This window comes from Aegilops tauschii, chromosome 1 (assembly GCF_002575655.3).
Source record: "Aegilops tauschii subsp. strangulata cultivar AL8/78 chromosome 1, Aet v6.0, whole genome shotgun sequence".
NCBI lineage: Eukaryota > Viridiplantae > Streptophyta > Magnoliopsida > Poales > Poaceae > Aegilops > Aegilops tauschii.
The window spans coordinates 390,559,719-390,580,896 of record NC_053035.3 but is presented as its reverse complement, the minus strand read 5'-3'; positions in this window follow the sequence as shown (position 1 = coordinate 390,580,896).

Genomic DNA, 21,178 nt, shown 5'->3' with positions numbered 1-21,178 from the left:
TGCTTCAAAACTGAACGGCACGCCATTAAAAAAATAAAGGTCGATAACTAATGCGGCACCTCGGGCCAATGCGGCCAGATCGCATTTTGCACGAGAAATTACACACCATGTTTCGTTGACATGTGGTCCCGTTCCAACATGTCAGTGAGACGGCGGCGAGTCATTTTGTACAATTTCCGAACGGACGTCTATGTAGGCCGGGGCGCCTCTTCGTATACCATGGCAACTGTCCACCGACTCTTCGCCTTTCCCTCTCGATTTGGAACTGCTGTCGCACGCACTTCCTTCCTCCTCCATTTGCCTTCAGCCTTCCTTCTGCCATTGTTTGACCGTCTTCTCCATGGAGGGAACAGGCCGGAAACAACCCCATTATTCATGCCCCGATCTGAATGATGACGTGGTGGAGGAACTCATTGATCGGTGCGACATCATCACCTCGGCTAGCATGGCAGGTTCGTTCAAGACCATTCTCGACTCAACTAAAAATATAATTACAAGGAACCCAAGGGTCCAGGAGCGGTTTGATCTCCCCTATCTTCTTCGCCGTGACCCTGCTGACCGGCACGCGGACAACGGAGGCCTCGCCTTGTGCAAGTTGAAGCCGCTTGATAATGATACGTGTGATGTTAAGATGCCATCGCTTGAGGGTAAGGCTTGGGCAGGCGCAAATGGAGATTGGGTTGTTTATATTGGGTACAACTGCGAGTGGGAACTTGTGAATGTGTACACTCGTCACTGGGTTCCACTTCCAAAAATCTCAGACTGCCCAGAGGTTGAGCACACCGGTATTCTACTTACGTTCAACTACGATCATGGTGACTGGCGTCTACAGAAGATAACAATTTGTCGAGTTCCTGACTACTCTTGGGATTACACGGACTATGGAGTTGTTGCTATCTTCGACAAGCTTGTTGCCTTCCTTCATAGTTCGACTGGATGGATATTGCTCAAAAATCAGTTTCTATACACGGATGTGTACTATGATGCAATTCAATACGAGGGTCTTGTGTTTGCTGCCACCACTCGTGGCACTGTTTTTGCATGGAATCCTTATGCTTTCGGTACGTTTGTCTTGCATCGTAATTATAATTGTTTCATCCACATGCATGTGGGTTAGCTAGTTTCCTTTTACAAATTAACCTTCTTGTGTTTCCAAGGTCCTGTGAACATTCCACCACCTATACTTGAAAAATTGTATAACCAAGGGGGAGATGACGATGATGATGATCACGAGCATGAGGACCCATATACTCAGTGGCGCCGGGCAATTTATTCCGATGGATCACCTTTCTTGTCTGTATACAGGGTACCGCTGATGATACTAAGGAAGCAGGTGTTGTCTCCCATGGTCGCACTCTTCGGACCTATTCCAACATCCGTTGTACGGTATTCGGGATGGATACTACTATGCTAGCGCCAACACCTTCTCCCTGGTTTAGTATTGATACTCTTGGAGGAAACTCGCTCTTCCATGGACAAAACTATCCAATGATGGTGAAAGGCGATCCACGCGGAACTACTAGCGAGACTGAAGTCTCTCTGCAAAACATAAAATAAGCAAACATGAGTACAAATGTACCCAGCAAGACTTACATCAGAACTATCTACATATGCATCGGTATCAACAAAGGGGGTGGTGGAGTTTAACTGCAGCAAGCCAGCTTTGACTCGGTGGCTATCCTGAACTACGACTGCAAGCAACTCTTTTGAGGTGGCGCACACGAGTCCACATATTCACCATATCAATACACCACTATGGATCCACTTCCGTCTCCCTACGAGAACGCCATCCATAGCACTCACGCTTATCTTGCGCATTTTAGAGTATCCACTTTCACTTGTCTATGAACTGTACAGGCAACCCAAAAGTCCTTTACCGCGGACACGGCTATTCGAATAGATGATGTTAACCCTGCAGGGGTGTACTTCGTCACACACGCTCTCGCCACTTACCACCATGTACACGTCGTGTACCTCGGCAACCTTCAAGCGGAAGCCTGGCGAGGGAGTCGGCCACGACCTGACTAACCACACAAGTCTCTAGTCCAGGTTTATCGCCTATTCGGGTTCCATCCGCAAGGAGATCCGGCCGGGGTGTCGCTCACGGCCCCAAACGATGTGAACAGGGTTCCCAAGCCCACCTCGACTGATGGATCTACGCTTGGTACACCGTGCCACGGTGCCTAGTCTGTCCCAAGCCCACCTGTACCGGGTGCCACTTGGTAGACTACTAACACTACCTACAAACACCAGAAACTAGTTGCAACTCCTGGACAGAGATCAGGTTGATTAATAAGTCGAGAGAGCTTGGAGCGCCCGGAGCCCAATGTGTGGTAGTAACTGTTCATGGATCACAAACACAGAACTCAGTTCCTGAGGACGGTTTCAATGAGACAACCCACCATGTACTCCTACATGGCCTCTCACCGCTACCTTTACCAAATCGTGTTCACACCCTTAGCTCTCACACAATAGGACATGTTCACCACTTTCCAATTCATTCCCGATGAATCAGACCTGACACAACTCTAAGCAATAGCAGGCATGACAAACAAGCATGAATGAGTAGGCACATCAGGGCTCAAACAACTCCTACTCATGCTAGTGGGTTTCATCTATTTACTGTGGCAATGACAGGTCATGCAGAGGAAAGGGGTTCAACTACCGCAGCATGTAACAGATGAATCATTGTTGTCCTAATGCAATGAAAGAGAGCAGGAGCGAGAGAGTGGGATTGTATCGGAATGAGCAAGGGGGTTTTGCTTGCCTGACACTTCCGAAGATAGCATTGAGTCTTCATCAGTGTCAACGATCACAGCGTCGGAACAACGTCTACCGACGGAAACAAATACCGGCAACAGAGAAGGAAAACACAATCAATGCAATGCACAATATGATGCATGATCATGGCATGTATATGTGATGCTGTTTGTGCTAATGCAAACAGCAACAAGTTCAATGGAGCTCATTTGAATCAAGGATTCAAATGCAACTCCAAACTTAAGCATTTTAAATGCCCTTTATGTGTTTTCATCTATACAGCAGGTTTAGGTTGGTTTGTCATGCATGAAACTAGTACAGATGGATAGATTGAATTTTTCTGATAATTTTTCATATATAAATTATTTCATTCTGAGCTACGGTTGAATTTCTATGATTTTTCAAAGTTTTGGATATTTTCTGAAATAAATAAATCATTTAAGACTTATTTAAATTCCAGAAAAGAGTTATTGCGTCAGCACGATGCCACTGTGACGTCAGCAGGTCAGCGGGGTCGTACAGGTCAAACCTGACCAGTGGGTCCCACTGGTCAGTGGCACAACTAATTAACCAAGTTAATTAGCCTTAAGTTAATTCTAACTAAACTGTTTGTGGGGCCGGGGCCCACCAGTCAGCGACTAACTAGCTAACTAACCTAGGTTAATTAGTGTTAAGCTAATACAAACTAAAAATGTCAAGGGGTGGCCCACGCGTCAGTGACACAAGGGGGAAGGTCAAACCCTGGTCAGCGGGGTCAAACCCGCCGGACCTGGTCCACGGCTCGTCGCCGGCGACGACAGAGACCGTGGAGGGCTTCGGAAATCGCCCACAGGCGATGGTTTTGGGCGTGGGGAGGCTCTACGAAGAGCTGCTGCTCGCGCGCAGCTGATGGAGCAGACGGCGGGAGCTGGGGTGGCCGGAGACGACCGCGGCGAGGTCATCCGCGGCAGCCGGAGTTCGGACACGCGCGGGTTCGGTGTTCCGGTGCACGGGAGAGCTAGTTAGGGGCTGCGTTGGACTCATCGTTGCTCCAGGAGCACGCCGGAGGCACAATCTTGAGCGGAGATGCACAGTGGCTACAAGAGCAACGACCATGGCGGACGGCGGCGCTCGGGTACGGCGGCTGGCACGACTAGAGGGCGTAATCAAGCTCGGGGAGACGGGGTTACGACGTGGGAGCTCACGGTGGTTGCAGAGGTCGTCGAAGCGGGCTCGGGGAAGGCTTGACGGCGTCGGAATCCCGGCGGCGATCTCCTGTGGCCGAGGTAAGAAGATGAGGACGTCGAGGGCGTTGCGGTGCTTCCCAGCTCACGTGGCTTGGTGGGGTAGATGGGGACGGCGTGGCGGAGCTCTCGAGCACGTTGGAAGGGCGAGGGAGGCCCGGTGGTCGTGGCAACAGCGAGCGGCGGCGACGGCATACTCGGCCATGGGGGGGAACAGAGGAGCGAGGGGAAGGGAGGTCCAGAGAGCGAGGGAGAAGTGAGAGGGGGTCGGGGAGGTGGCGTGGCACTCGTGGAGGCGTCCAGAAGCGGCGGAAGCAGGAGGTGGCCTCGCGCGCGGCGACCACACGCCCGGCGTCCCTCTGGCGTCCTTCTGGCGCGAGGTGGGAGACGGTGGCGGCTCTGGTGGGCTGGGCCAGCTCCTGGGCCGTGGTGGGGCGCCGGGTAAGTCCAGGTGAGGGGCCCAGTGGCCTTCTCTCTCTCTCTCTTACTCAATTGTTTCTGTTTTCTATTTTATTTCTCTGTTTTGAATTAGTAAAAATACTAATTCATTTTGTAAGATCCTGAAAATAATTGTGGGCACTTTTGAAACTATTTCCAACAGCCCTCAAATGCTTTCAAGATTATTTGGACAGTTAAAATATTTTATAGAATTTAAATGTCCAAATTCAAATACTTCTGATTTAATTCAAAAATTCAGAATGTCCTAGAGAGTGTGCACCATTTTTGCAGGGGTTTTAGCCCAATCCAGAAATGATGAACATTTTGTGAAGGGCATTTTGGGTTCATTGAAACCAATTTTAGTAAACCCTAGTTGGTTTCAGGGGGGGTGCTGGGGGTTCTGTCATCCCCATTTCAACTTTCTTTCAAGATTAAACATGATGCACACATGAGGCTAGCCTAGTGCATTACTAGAAGCTAGGGATGTGACAACTCACCCCTACTAAACAGGAATCTCGTCCCGAGATTCAAGACGTGAGGTAAGATGAAAGGGGAACGCAAACTAGCATAATCTTCACGATCCAATTGTTCTTCTCGAAGATGTTGATTCATTGCATCATCTTGATCTTGACATCTTTTCTTTGTAGAGCTTCATCCAACTATGATGACGGAAGAGAGGGAAACTCTACAGGATTGATCTTCTTGAAGATCGGGCACTCAAGATCAACTCATGGAGTGAGACGTTGGAACAACTCTTGAGTTGAGACAGTGGATGGAAAGAAAACAGATGACAAAGGTCTCAAGTAGCGAGGAGAAATTGACATGACTCCATAACGGAGCACCTTAGGAAAAGTGACTCAAGAAATATCCCTTAAGTGGCGAAAAGAATTACTTTTGATTCAGAGATCATTGAAACTCTTCATACCAGCCTAAGGCAATTTACAAATGATCGTTTGAAAGAATTCAAAAGAATGGCACACTCAATTTGGAAAGGAAACTATGGTTATAGAACAACTCGGCAAATGGAAGGCACATTCCAGTTGATACCAAGGATATAACCTAGTGACTGAGCGTGCTTTCAAGAACTTGAGCATTTCCATATTCATCAAGGTTTTACCAACATCCGTGCCAAGGATCCTGGCAACACATCATACTACCATGATGAACGGTGATGGAGGATGCGGTGCAAAGGAGGACAACACTTTCTCAGATTTTTCCTTAGCAATGCCAAAGAAGCAAATCTGGATGATCGACCGAGAGACATTTAGCACTCTGCTTCTAATGTTCTCCTTGATGCACTAGCATATCCCATTCATAGATATGGTTTGATATCTAGAACATCAAGTAAAAGGTCGGACTTCGGAAACACAAGAATCCATAAGGAATAACTACGGAAGTAAATCCTACGGAATCCTTATGGGGAGGTGGCCAACTTTATCAATCAGGATACTACAATAATAGGTCTTCCGGCTAGGTGTGTTGGCCACAACATCCACTTACCGGGTTACGAAGACCAATATTATAGCTATTGGGAGATGTTCCAACCATCATATCTGCCTGAGATTCAGATCTGGTTGGTAACAGGATATTCCAGACTCATCGAGTCTAGAAGAAAATGAAGGTTTGCAACACAAATCGACGACATGGCGTTGCGAGATTCTCGGGAGATGGACTACGGTAGTAAGCTCCAAAACATGAGCTAGTTCTACTACAAACATGTGAACACGTTGTCCCAGACAAGCATGCCCACATGGTAGCCTTACAATGAAACACTACCGAGTTCTGGTTGGGAACCATCAACGAGGATATCGAAGTTCTTTCATAAGTCCGGATTAGCTCTTATGGAGGAACTCCTTCTCCTTGAACAAGTCAGTTAGTGGCTTGGTGTGCTAGGGATACATATGGAATGGAGGTAATTAATCTACCAAACCATAGAATACTTCGCACGAATGCATGACTTACTTGGGATGATTCCAAAGGAAGCAAAAACAATCTTTCTCGAACTCACGGCGGCAACTTACAACTAATGCACATGAGCTTAGACGAAGTCTTCTTTCATCCAAACATATACTTCATGAGCTAGCACGAGGAAAATGCTTTCAAAAAGTTTCCAACACTAGCTGGATGTTCAACACGAGTCATGGAGAAGGTAGCAGTGTTGCTGATGGGCTCAACAACAATTCATCCAGGTTTCCACGGAGATGGAATTCCATAATTATGTGAACAAGTGGTAACATTGGTCAGACCCAAAGGATGTAATGGTGTATGCTCGAGGAATCAACCACGAGTAAGACAACATTACGAACATCGTTGGTTCTGATTTGATTTGATAATAGCCCATACTCAAATCAAAGTCTGGTTAAGATGATAGGTCCATTAATTGATCACGAGGACCAATCGATGAAGAAATCATCTTTCTACAACAAACACACACACAAGAGATATCCCTTGGAAAGAACTAAGTCAGGCCAGCTTTTATCTTCCAACTCTCCAAGTTGTTGTTTAGCTTAACCAACTAGCTCAAGGTACCCAACACTGATTCTTGGAGAAAGAGTGGTTTATAGGAAAACCATTTGATCACGAGCTCAACATAGCGGTCAGGTGTCAACCTGGTAACACTTCCGAGAAGATATTCGAGAAATCACGAACCACCGATATGTTACTAAGCTCGAGAACAAACTTGCTTTTCAGGGCAAGACGATGTGATCAAAAAGAGCGAGGAATTGATACAATCCTAACTCGTTGACCAAAGAGTGCACCAGGAAAAATGGACTAGGTAACACGATCAATCTCAGGATGATGATTGAATAACCAGCACGCCAAGGATGAGAGTATTGCCATTAACTACCAAGCAACGAGTTGCTCAGAGTATTGATTTCACACATCACGGTTCACTTGTCGGTATTCCGGTTGTGACAACACGGAACCGAGGAATGAATAATGATGGCGAGAAGTATCACTTAATCAAGAATTCATAAGAAGTGGTGCAATTCTCATGACACTCTTGACATAAAGATGGTGACGCTCCAAGGTAGAGCAGAGCAAAAGCTGGATTAGCATTTTGGCCTGCGGAATACACTTGCTTTGACCCAATCCTAGATGGACGAGGTACTGGAGTTTGTTTCTCCTAGTCATTCCGGATTAGAATGGCTTGATAGACCACAAGAATAATAGGCATCGATAACACAAATGCACAATTACTCCTGACTATCAATTGACAGACGATGGTCGGAATACCAATGAAGAGGGACAACTCAAGGGGACGTATATGTTTCTGAGTTGTGGATGCATAGATTAATGTCGAACCAAGTTCAACAGGTTTCTTCCAGATAACCCATGCAGAAAGGTAGGACTGGCAGATTCACAATGTAGAATGGAGAACTCATCGAGATCACTCTGGTTGTGATCTTTTGGATAAAAGAACTTCTGCCATGATGGTTCATGGTATTGGAAGAATGAAATACCACGGAGCTCGAGGACTATCGCAAAGGTTACTAATATCCTAAAGGTACGAGCAACACTATCAACACGAGGTAAGTAGAGTGAATCTCGGGTCAAGAACCCAGGAATAGAATGCCAACTAACTAAATGGCATCACGGGATGCTTTCGAGAATAATGGCCAGAATCATCACACTGGGGATACAAAGCATTGCTAGATTACTGAGTGGTCCTCTATGACACCTAGGGTCATAATAATAACTCCAACATATATGTCAAGGCAACAGAGTGCCTCAACGCACCGGTAGTGTGCTTAATCTGGCCCAAAAGGACGCAAAACAGAGGGAAAGGATTTTACAAATGCATCTGATTGTTTAGAAACCTGGGATGACTTGGACAGCATAACGGCTGTAAATGCTCAGAAAGGATTTGAGACATTCACAAGGATTTGCATAGTCACTTAACAACATCATATCAAGGTTCTGGGATGAACTGCCAACTCATGGAAGTAGTAGAAACTGAACTGAGGCTTCAAATCAACAATCCTACGAGTCTACGGATTAGTAACACGTGATCCTGATAGAGAGATGAGAAGCCTAGTTCTTAATCCCCGTAGAAGAGAAGAGGATAACTCAGATCAGAAGGCTATAAGGTAAAGGAGTAAAAGAGCCTTACGTTCCCTTCCACAATCAATTCCCTTATATAACTAAAGCATTTCTAGACTCAGCTTCGACCAGTTTGGCTTGGTAATCCTACAGGCAGTCAGGCTCTGATACCAACGCTGTCAGGACCCCGATTCCAAGTCACACCGATCTAGCCTGTAACACCTCACATCACTTTGCGGCCTCACGCACGATATTCCCACGGGTGTCGCCTTACCATGGCCCGGGACCGTTTGCGCCTTTTGGCTCACGTATATGACAGTGTCGCTAGCATCCATATGACAGAGAACCCAGGCCGACATGGCTAGTCGTGAACCCAAAGCGGCACTAACGTATGGGGACAGGCATACATGAATCAACATCGAACGTGTCGGTCAGCAGCGTGCGAATCCGGGCTGTAGCACTGGGCTAACAGGACTCCGGGAACCCGGGCTGTAGCAGGCTAGGCAGGACTCCGGATGTCACCGCATGACATTTCCCCGAAGGGACAGACACAGGAACGAAGTGAATCACATGCCGGCCAGTCAAGTGTTCCGGAGCAGTAGTGCTGGGCTAGCAGGACTCCGGTGAACCGGGCTGTAGCGGACTACTATGGCTCATGGAAGCACAAGACTACATTTCCCCATAAGAGAGGCTACCAAGGATAAACAACTAGGTTGTCGGATCCCACACATACCAAGCATTTCAATCATACACATAATATGCTCGATATGTGTAAATACAACATGGCATCACAACATAACTCTACGACTCAAGTATTTATTCATTATGCTCCGAGGAGCGAGATATTACAAACATGGGTCTCTCGACCCAGCATTCAGAGCATACAAGTCAAACACATGCGGAAGCTTAACATGTCTGAGTACAGACAACTATAAATGAAAAAGGCTAAGAAGCCTGACTATCTACTAGATCCTGCCGAGGGCACAAGATCGTAGCTGAGGTAACAAGCTAAACGTCAAAGTCCACGCGGAACTACTAGCGAGACTGAAGTCTCTCTGCAAAACATAAAATAAGCAAACATGAGTACAAATGTACCCAGCAAGACTTACATCAGAACTATCTACATATGCATCGGTATCAACAAAGGGGGTGGTGGAGTTTAACTGCAGCAAGCCAGCTTTGACTCGGTGGCTATGCTGAACTACGACTGCAAGCAACTCTTTTGAGGTGGCGCACACGAGTCCACATATTCACCATGCCAATACACCACTATGGATCCGCTTCCGTCTCCCTACGAGAACGCCATCCATAGCACTCACGCTTATCTTGCGCATTTTAGAGTATCCACTTTCACTTGTCTATGAACTGTACAGGCAACCCAGAAGTCCTTTACCGCGGCACGGCTATTCGAATAGATGATGTTAACCCTGCAGGGGTGTACTTCGTCACACACGCTCTCGCCACTTACCACCATGTACACGTCGTGTACCTCGGCAACCTTCAAGCAGAAGCCTGGCGAGGGAGTCGGCCACGACCTGACTAACCACACAAGTCTCTAGTCCAGGTTTATCGCCTATTCGGGTTCCATCCGCAAGGAGATCCGGCCGGGGTGTCGCTCACGGCCCCAAACGATGTGAACAGGGTTCCCAAGCCCACCTCGACTGATGGATCTACGCTTGGTACACCGTGCCACGGTGCCTAGTCTGTCCCAAGCCCACCTGTACCGGGTGCCACTTGGTAGACTACTAACACTACCTACAAACACCAGAAACTAGTTGCAACTCCTGGACAGAGATCAGGTTGATTAATAAGTCGAGAGAGCTTGGAGCGCCCGGAGCCCAATGTGTGGTAGTAACTGTTCATGGATCACAAACACAGAACTCAGTTCCTGAGGACGGTTTCAATGAGACAACCCACCATGTACTCCTACATGGCCTCTCACCGCTACCTTTACCAAATCGTGTTCACACCCTTAGCTCTCACACAATAGGACATGTTCACCACTTTCCAATTCATTCCCGATGAATCAGACCTGACACAACTCTAAGCAATAGCAGGCATGACAAACAAGCATGAATGAGTAGGCACATCAGGGCTCAAACAACTCCTACTCATGCTAGTGGGTTTCATCTATTTACTGTGGCAATGACAGGTCATGCAGAGGAAAGGGGTTCAACTACCGCAGCATGTAACAGATGAATTGTTGTTGTCCTAATGCAATAAAAGAGAGCAGGAGCGAGAGAGTGGGATTGTATCGGAATGAGCAAGGGGGTTTTGCTTGCCTGACACTTCCGAAGATAGCATTGAGTCTTCATCAGTGTCAACGATCACAGCGTCGGAACAGCGTCTACCGAGGGAAACAAATACCGGCAACAGAGAAGGAAAACACAATCAATGCAATGCACAATATGATGCATGATCATGGCATGTATATGTGATGTTGTTTGTGCTAATGCAAACATCAACAAGTTCAATGGAGCTCATTTGAATCAAGGATTCAAATGCAACTCCAAACTTAAGCATTTTAAATGCCCTTTATGTGTTTTCATCTATACAGCAGGTTTAGGTTGGTTTGTCATGCATGAAACTAGTACAGATGGATAGATTGAATTTTTCTGATAATTTTTCATATATAAATTATTTCATTCTGAGCTACGGTTGAATTTCTATGATTTTTCAAAGTTTTGGATATTTTCTGAAATAAATAAATCATTTAAGACTTATTTAAATTCCAGAAAAGAGTTATTGCGTCAGCACGACGCCACTGTGACGTCAGCAGGTCAGCGGGGTCGTACAGGTCAAACCTGACCAGTGGGTCCCACTGGTCAGTGGCACAACTAATTAACCAAGTTAATTAGCCTTAAGTTAATTCTAACTAAACTGTTTGTGGGGCCGGGGCCCACCAGTCAGCGACTAACTAGCTAACTAACCTAGGTTAATTAGTGTTAAGCTAATACAAACTAAAAATGTCAAGGGGTGGCCCACGCGTCAGTGACACAAGGGGGAAGGTCAAACCCTGGTCAGCGGGGTCAAACCCGCCGGACCTGGTCCACGGCTCACGCCGGCGACGACAGAGACCGCGGAGGGCTTCGGAAATCGCCCACAGGCGATGGTTTTGGGCGTGGGGAGGCTCTACGAAGAGCTGCTGCTCGCGCGCAGCTGATGGAGCAGACGGCGGGAGCTGGGGTGGCCGGAGACGACCGCGGCGAGGTCATCCGCGGCGGCCGCAGTTCGGACACGCGCGGGTTCGGTGTTCCGGTGCACGGGAGAGCTAGTTAGGGGCTGCGTTGGACTCATCGTTGCTCCAGGAGCACACCGGAGGCACAATATTGAGTGGAGATGCACGGTGGCTACGAGAGCAACGACCATGGCGGACGGCGGCGCTCGGGTACGGTGGCTGGCATGACTAGAGGGCGTAATCGAGCTCGGGGAGAGGGGGTTACGACGTGGGAGCTCACGGTGGTTGCAGAGGTCGTCGAAGCGGGCTCGGGGAAGGCTTGACGGCGTCGGAATCCCGGCGGCGATCTCCTGTGGCCGAGGAAGAAGATGAGGACGTCGAGGGTGTTGCGGTGCTTCCCAGCTCACGTGGCTTGGTGGGGTAGATGGGGACGGCGTGGCGGAGCTCTCGAGCACGTTGGAAGGGCGAGGGAGGCCCGGTGGTCGTGGCAACAGCGAGCGGCGGCGACGGCATACTCGGCCATGGGGGGGAACAGAGGAGCGAGGGGAAGGGAGGTCCAGAGAGCGAGGGAGAAGTGAGAGGGGGTCGGGGAGGTGGCGTGGCACTCGTGGAGGCGTCCAGAAGCGGCGGAAGCAGGAGGTGGCCTCGCGCGCGGCGACCACACGCCCGGCGTCCCTCTGGCGTCCTTCTGGCGCGAGGTGGGAGACGGTGGCGGCTCTGGTGGGCTGGGCCAGCTCCTGGGCCGTGGTGGGGCGCCGGGTAAGTCCAGGTGAGGGGCCCAGTGGCCTTCTCTCTCTCTCTTACTCAATTGTTTCTGTTTTCTATTTTATTTCTCTGTTTTGAATTAGTAAAAATACTAATTCATTTTGTAAGATCCTGAAAATAATTGTGGGCACTTTTGAAACTATTTCCAACAGCCCTCAAATGCTTTCAAGATTATTTGGACAGTTAAAATATTTTATAGAATGTAAATGTCCAAATTCAAATACTTATGATTTAATTCAAAAATCCAGAATGTCCTAGAAAGTGTGCACCATTTTTGCCAGGGGTTTTAGCCCAATCCAGAAATGATGAATTTGTGAAGGGCATTTTGGGTTCATTGAAACCAATTTTAGTAAACCCTAGTTGGTTTCAGGGGGGTGCTGGGGGTTCTGTCATCCCCATTTCAACTTTCTTTCAAGATTAAACATGATGCACACATGAGGCTAGCCTAGTGCATTACTAGAAGCTAGGGATGTGACACAACGCCAACGAGTGGTTGAGCTGAAGTTCATTTCATTGCTTGTTATTTTTTTGTGATGAAAACTTTAGTATTTATAATGTATCCTCGTTGTCGTTGTGGGTTGATGACCTATTGTATGTAATAAAATGATATGCCTATGATAAACTTACTAATTTATGAATGGCTTTCGAGTCGCTTCTCTGAGTGGGTGCTGCGAACGAGGCAAAAAATATTTTCCGGATAGATAATTGTACGTGCATTCAACAGGTTATCGGAATAGTCCAGTCAACAATAGTACTAGTTTCACATGCTTCGCACGTCGGGCGGGTGTTTTTACAGTAGCTACGAATCAAATCATCCTAGGTCCTCGGATGAGTCCAGTAGAAATTGCATTCTGATGTTTGGGTTCAAACTTTCAAAAGTGCTACACTATCTCTACGTCTACGTATACGTAACACAACTAGCTTTAAACTTGAGACGAGCCATCCACCCACACAACGTTACTACCATTTATGAGAAACAACTGTATCTATACCTCGGACATTGCTATGGTTCCCTACCGTGGCTATCACAATATGCGTCCTGACATAGGCCGCTTCAGCCTAGATGATCAGTCCTGCGTTGGTCTCGAGCTTGATAGTGGTTGCCCCTTCCCAGATAATCACTTCTGGTTCAAAGCAAGTGTTTCCAACGCCGACGAGTGGTTGAGCTGATGTTCATTTCATTGCTTGTTATTTCTTGTGTGATGAAAACTTTAGTATTTATAATGTATCCTCGTTGTCGTTCTGGGTTGATGACCTACTGTATGTAATAAAATGATATGCCTATGATAAACTTACTACTTTATGAATGGCTTTCGAGTCGCTTCTCTGAGTGGGTGCTGCGACGAGGAAAAAAATATTTTCCGGATACATAATTGTACGTGCATTGCAACAGGTTATCGGATGAGTCCAGTCAACAATAGTACTAGTTTCACATGCTTCGCGCGTCGGGCGGGTGTTTCTACAGTAGCTACGAATCAAATCATCCTAGGTCCTCGGATGAGTCCAGTAGAAATTGCATTCTGATGTTTAACTGCTGCACTATCTCTACGTCTACGTATATGTAATACAACTAGCTTTAAACTTGAGACCAGACATCCACCCACACAACGTTACTACCATTTATGAGAAGCAACTGTATCTATACCTCGGACATTGCTATGGTTCCCTACCGTGGCTATCACAATATGCGTCCTAACATAAGCCGCTTCAGCCTAGATGATCAGTCCTGCGTTGGTCTCGAGATTGATAGTAGTTGCCCCTTCCCAGATAATCACTTCTGGTTCAAAGCAAGTGTTTCCAACGCCGACGAGTGGTTGAGCTGAAGTTCATTTCATTGCTTGTTATTTATTGTGTGATGAAAACTTTAGTATTTATAATGTATCCTCGTTGTCGTTGTGGGTTGATGACCTATTGTATGTAATAAAACGATATGCCTATGATAAACTTACTAATTTATGGATGGCTTTCGAGTCGCTTCTCTGAGTGGGAGCTGCGACGAGGGAAAAAAAATCCGGATACATAATTGTACGTGCATTGCAACAGGTTATCGGATGAGTCCAGTCAACAATAGTACTAGTTTCACATGCTTCGCGCGTCGGGCGGGTGTTTTTACAGTAGCTACGAATCAAATCATCCTAGGTCCTCGCATGAGTCAAGTAGAAATTGCATTCTGATGTTTGGGTTCAAACTTTCAAAACTGCTGCACTATCTCTACGTCTACGTATACGTAATACAACAAGTTTTAAACTTGAGACCAGTCATCCACCCACACAACGTTACTACCATTTATGAGAAGCAATTGTATCTATACCTCGGAAATTGCTACGGTTCTCTACCGTGGATATCACAATATGCGTCCTGACATAGGCCGCTTCAGCCTAGATGATCAGTCATGCGTTGGTCTCGAGATTGACAGTAGTTGCCCCTTCCCAGATAATCACTTCTGGTTCAAAGCAAGTGTTTCCAACGCCAACGAGTGGTTGAGCTGAAGTTCATTTCATTGCTTGTTATTTGTTGTGTGAAGAAAACTTTAGTATTTATAATGTATCCTCGTTGTCGTTGTGGGTTGATGACCTATTGTATGTAATAAAATGATATGCCTATGATAAACTTAATAATTTATGAATGGCTTTCGAGTCGCTTCTCTGAGTGGGTGCTGCGAACGAGGCAAAAAATATTTTCCGGATACATAATTGTACGTGCATTGCAACAGGTTATCGGATGAGTCCAGTCAACAATAGTACTAGTTTCACATGCTCCGCGCGTCGGGCGGGTGTTTTTAAAGTAGCTGCGAATCAAATCATCCTAGGTCCTCGGATGAGTCCAGTAGAAATTGCATTCTGATGTTTGGGTTCAAAATTTCAAAACTGCTGCACTATCTCTACGTCTACGTATACATAATACAACTAGCTTTAAACTTGAGACCAGCCATCCACCCACACAACGTTACTACCATTTACGAGAAGCAACTGTATCTATACCTCGGACATTGGTATGGTTCCCTACCGTGGCTATCACAATATGCGTCCTGACATAGGCCGCTTCAGCCTAGATGATCAGTCCTGCGTTGGTCTCGAGATTGATAGTAGTTGCCCCTTCCCAGATAATCACTTCTGGTTCAAAGCAAGTGTTTCCAACGCCGACGAGTGGTTGAGCTGAAGTTCATTTCATTGCTTGTTATTTGTTGTGTGATGAAAACTTTAGTATTTATAATGTATCCTCGTTGTCGTTGTGGATTGATGACCTATTATATGTAATAAAATGATATGCCTATGATAAACTTACTAATTAATGCATGGCTTTCGAGTTGCTTCTCTGAGTGGGTGCTGCGACGAGGCAAAAAATATTTTCCGGATACATAATTGTACGTGCATTGCAACACGTTATCGAATGAGTCCAGTCAACAATAGTACTAGTTTCACATGCTTCGCGTGTCAGGCGGGTGTTTTACAGTAGCTGCGAATCAAATCATCCTAGGTCCTCGCATGAGTCCAGTAGAAATTGCATTCTGATGTTTGGGTTCAAACTTTCAAAACTGCTGCACTATCTCTACGTCTACGTATACGTAATACAACAAGTTTTAAACTTGAGACCAGCCATCCACCCACACAACGTTACTACCATTTATGAGAAGCAACTTTATCTATACCTCGGATATTGCTATGGTTCCCTATCGTGGCTATCACAATATGCGTCCTGACATAGGCCGCTTCAGCCTAGATGATCAATCCTGCGTTGGTCTCGAGATTGACAGTAGTTGCCCCTTCCTAGATAATCACTTCTGGTTCAAAGCAAGTGTTTCCAACGCCGACGAGTGGTTGAGCTGAAGTTCATTTCATTGCTTGTTATTTCTTGTGTGATGAAAACTTTAGTATTTATAATGTATCCTCGTTGTCGTTGTGGGTTGATGACCTATTGTATGTAATAAAATGAAATGCCCATGATAAACTTACTAATTTATGAATGGCTTTCAAGTCGCTTCTCTGAGTGGGTGCTGCGACGAGGAAAAAAATATTTTCCGGATACATAATTGTACGTGCATTGCAACAGGTTATCGGATGAGTCCAGTCAACAATATTACTAGTTTCATATGCTTCGCGCGTCGGGCGGGTGTTTTTACAGTAGCTGCGAATCAAATCATCCTAGGTCCTCGGATGAGTCCAGTATAAATTGCATTCTGATGTTTGGGTTCAAACTTTCAAAACTGCTGCACTATCTATACGTCTACGTATACGTAATACAACAAGTTTTAAACTTGAGACCAGCCATCCACCCACACAACGTTACTACCATTTATGAGAAACAAACTGTATCTATACCTCGGACATTGCTATGGTTACCTATCGTGGCTATGACAATATGCGTCCTGACATAGGCCGCTTCAGCCTAGATGATCAGTCCTGCATTGGTCTCAAGATTGACAGTAGTTGCCCCTTCCCAGATAATCACTTCTGGTTCAAAGCAAGTGTTTCCAACGCCGACAAGTGGTTGAGCTGAAGTTCATTTCATTACTTGTTATTTGTTGTGTGATGAAAACTTTAGTATTTATATTGTATCCTCGTTGTAGTTGTGGGTTGATGACCTATTATATGTAATAAAATGATATGCCTATGATAAACTTACTAATTTATGAATGGCTTTCGAGTCGCTTCTCTGAGTGGGTGCTGCGACGAGGCAAAAAAATATTTTCCGGATACATAATTGTACGTGCATTGCAACAGGTTATCGGATGAGTCCAGTCAACAATAGTACTAGTTTCACATGCTTCGCGTGTCGGGTTGGTGTTTTTATAGTAGTTGTGAATCAAATCATCCTAGGTCCTCGGATGAGTCCAGTAGAAATTGCATTCTGATGTTTGAGTTCAAACTTTCAAAACTGCTGCACTATCTCTACGTCTACGTATACGTAATACAACAAGTTTTAAACTTGAGACCAGCCATCCACCCACACAACGTTACTACCATTTATGAGAAGCAACTGTATCTATACCTCGGACATTGCTATGGTTCCTACCGTGGCTATCACAATATGCGTCCTGACATAGGCCGCTTCAGCCTAGATGACCAGTCCTGCATTGGTCTCGAGATTGACAGTAGTTGCCCCTTCCCAGATAATCACTTCTGGTTCAAAGCAAGTGTTTCCAACGCCGACGAGTGGTTGAGCTGATGTTCATTTCATTGCTTGTTATTTGTTGTGTGATGAAAACTTTAGTATTTATAATGTATCCTCGTTGTCTTTGTGGGTTGATGACCTATTGTATGTAATAAAATGATATGCCTATGATAAACTTACTAATTTATGAATGGCTTTCGAGTCGCTTCTCTGAGTGGGTGCTACGATGAGGCAAAATAATATTTTCCGGATACATAATTGTAGGTGCATTGCAACAGGTTATCGGATGAGTCCAGTCAACAATAGTACTAGTTTCACATGCTTCGCGCGTCGGGCGGGTGTTTTTGCTGTAGCTGTGAATCAAATCATCCTAGGTCCTCGGATGAGTCCAGTAGAAATTGCATTCTGATGTTTGGGTTCAAACTTTCAAAACTGCTGCACTATCTCTACGTCTACGTATACGTAATACAACAAGTTTTAAACTTGAGACCAGCCATCCACCCTCACAAAGAACACTTTTTAACCTAGCACAGATTCCAGGAAATTTGGCCACAGTGTCAGGTGGGCCATATGTTAATGTGTTCGGTGTACGTAACTAGCACCTCGAATCCTCGATATATAGTAGGGTGGCATGGGCCAGAACAAGCATTCACGTCCAGGAGTACGACACACGCCACCAGCATGACTTCCATCTGACACCATATTTCTTGGAGTCCGTGCTATAGCTATCTCTTCAACCTCGCCATTTCTCTAACTCAGCCATCGCGCGGCGGGCGAGGTGGGGGTTTGTCGATAGTCGGTTTCCTCAACTGCGGTCCCACTTGTAAGGCAAACTCCAACGCACGACCCCAAACAGACCTCCATTTTGCCTGGATTCTGTCAGTTTGGGTTGGGCAATGGGGTCGTGTCCGGGCCATTTCTCAGATGCGGTGGTCGTGCGCCCAATGCGCGGACGCATCCCGGCCGCGTACATTTTTCTTTGCAAACACATATCTTTTTTACATCATTGATTTTTGGTACATGGAAATACATCACCAAAATTTGACTAGAAAAGCAAGACCAAAGAAAACAAGAACCACAAGAATACATTTTTGAAGATATCCAACTTCCATAACTGCTCCTGTAAGTTGTATTAGTGCCTTCTCGATGCATTCATTGTTGATCTGCGGAGGCTTGATCTTGCGTGCTTCTTTCTTCTTCGAGTGTAAACAAGTAGACGCTGCTTCCTCGCATCTAGTCTCATGTCTAGCCTCTATTCTATCAACAAGTGCACTAGTCTCATCTCTAGCCTCTATGCTAGCTAAAAGTGCTAGAACATCTACTAAATTGCGCTCTATCAATATTTTGATGTACTCCTCTTCCCAATACCAAAACTTGCATCCATTCTACACAATAAAATTTTAAGTTAGCAAAACTAGTCTAATCCGAGAGCACAACCAAAGCTAAAGTAGCACATACCCCATCGGTTGAGCACTTGATGAACACCCATCCGGGATGTTCCGGCGTTGTAGACACGCGGAGCAAGACCTTCTTTGGGCAGTCGCCGCACATAATGAGTGGCAACGATGCGCCGACGAGCTTTTGGGCCAGCACTGAGCCCGGCCGACCGCCATTCATGTATCTGTCGGCGGACCGCCGACGGTGTAGATCCGAGCGGCTAGAGGAGGAGTCGGTACCTGCATGCGGCCTTGCCGGGGCCTTCCGGCCCGGTGCCCGGCCAGTCCATGGCGCGGCGCGGCCTCCCACAGCCGGGCGAGCTCAAGCCCGACCGGATCCGCTCCAAATCCGGTCGCCGGGTGTGCAAAACACATAGCCATGGTTGGGTAGCTCCGGGGCGTCAAGGGAAAGGGGGATGAGCGAGCCTGCATCCGAGATGCACGCGCTGGAGTTGGCCTAGCGGCGTGGCGGACCAACCGTGTGGGGGTGCAAAGTGGCTTCGCTCATGTGTGGGACAGAAGCCATCCCGCGCGGGCGCTAGGTCTGAAAGGACGGCCTTGTCATTAGTGTGTGACCTCTGTGGCAACCATCCGCTCCCCACTAGCCTCTTCGTTGACATGTGGTCCCGTTCCAACATGTAAGCGAGACGACGATGAGTCCTTTTGTACAATTTCCGAACTGACGTCTACGTAGGCTGGGGCGCCTCTTCGTGTACCATGGCAACCATCCACCGACTCTTCGCCTTTCCCTCTCGATTTGGAACTGCTATCGCACGCACTTCCTCCCTCCTCCATTTGCCTTCACCCTTCCTTCTGCCATTGTTCGATCGTATTCTCCATGGAGGGAACAGGCTGGAAACGACCCCGTTATTCTTGCCCCGATCTGAATGATGACGTGGTGGAGGAACTCATTGATCGGTGCGACGTCATCACCTCGGCTAGCATGGCAGGTTCGTTCAAGACCATTCTCGACTCAACTAATAACATCATTACAAAGAACCCTAGGGTCCAGGAGCGGTTTGATCTCCCCTATCTTCTTCACCATGACCCTAGTCACTGGTGCGTGGACGACGCAGGCCTCGCCTTGTGCAAGTTGGTGCGGCTTGATAATGATACGTGTGATTTTAAGATGCCATCGCTTGAGGGTAAGGCTTGGGCAGGCGCAAATGGAGATTGGGTTGTTTATATTGGGTACAACTACGAGTGGGAACTTGTGAATGTGTACACTCGTCACCGGGTTCCACTTCCAAAAATCTCAGACTGCCCAGAGGTTGAGCACACCGGTATTCTACGTACGTTCAACTACGATCATGGTGACTGTCGTCTACAGAAGATAGCAATTTGTCGAGTTCCCGACCGCTCTTGGGATTACACAGACTATGGAGTTGTTGCTATCTTCGACAAGCTTGTTGCCTTCCTTCATAGTTCAACTGGATGGATATTGCTCAAAAATCAGTTTATATACATGGATGTGTACTGTGATGCAATTCAATACGAGGGTCTTGTGTTTTCTGCCACCACTCGAGGCACTGTTTTTTCATGGAATCCTTATGCTTTCGGTACGTTTGTCTTCCACCGTAATTATAATTGTTTCATCCACATGCATGTGGGTTAGCTAGTTTCCCTATACTAATTAACCCTCTTGTGTTTCCAAGGCCCTATGAACATTCCACCACCTATACCTGAAAAAATTTATAACCAAGGTGGAGATGCCGATGATGATGATCACGAGCATGAGGACCCATATACTCAGTGGCGCCTGGCAACTTATTCCGATGGATCACCTCTTCTTGTCTATATACAGGGCACCGCTGATGTTACTAAGGAAGCAGGTGTTTTCTCCCATGGTCGCACTCTCCTGAACTATTCCAACATCCGTTGCAGGGTATTCGGGATGGATACTACTGTGCTAGCGCCAACACCTTCTCCCTGGTTTAGTATTGATACTCTTGGAGGAAACTCGCTCTTCCTTGGACAAAACTATCCAATGATGGTGAAAGGCGATCCAGCTGCTGTTGACACAACGTTACTACCATTTATGAGAAGCAACTGTATCTATTCCTCGGACATTGCTATGCTTCCCTACCGTGGCTATCACAATATGGGTCATGAAATAGGCCGCTTCAGCCTGGATGATTAGTCGTGCGTTGGTCTCGAGATTGACAGTAGCTAGCCCTTCCGAGACAAACTCTTCTGGTTCAAAGCAAGTGTTTCCAACGCTG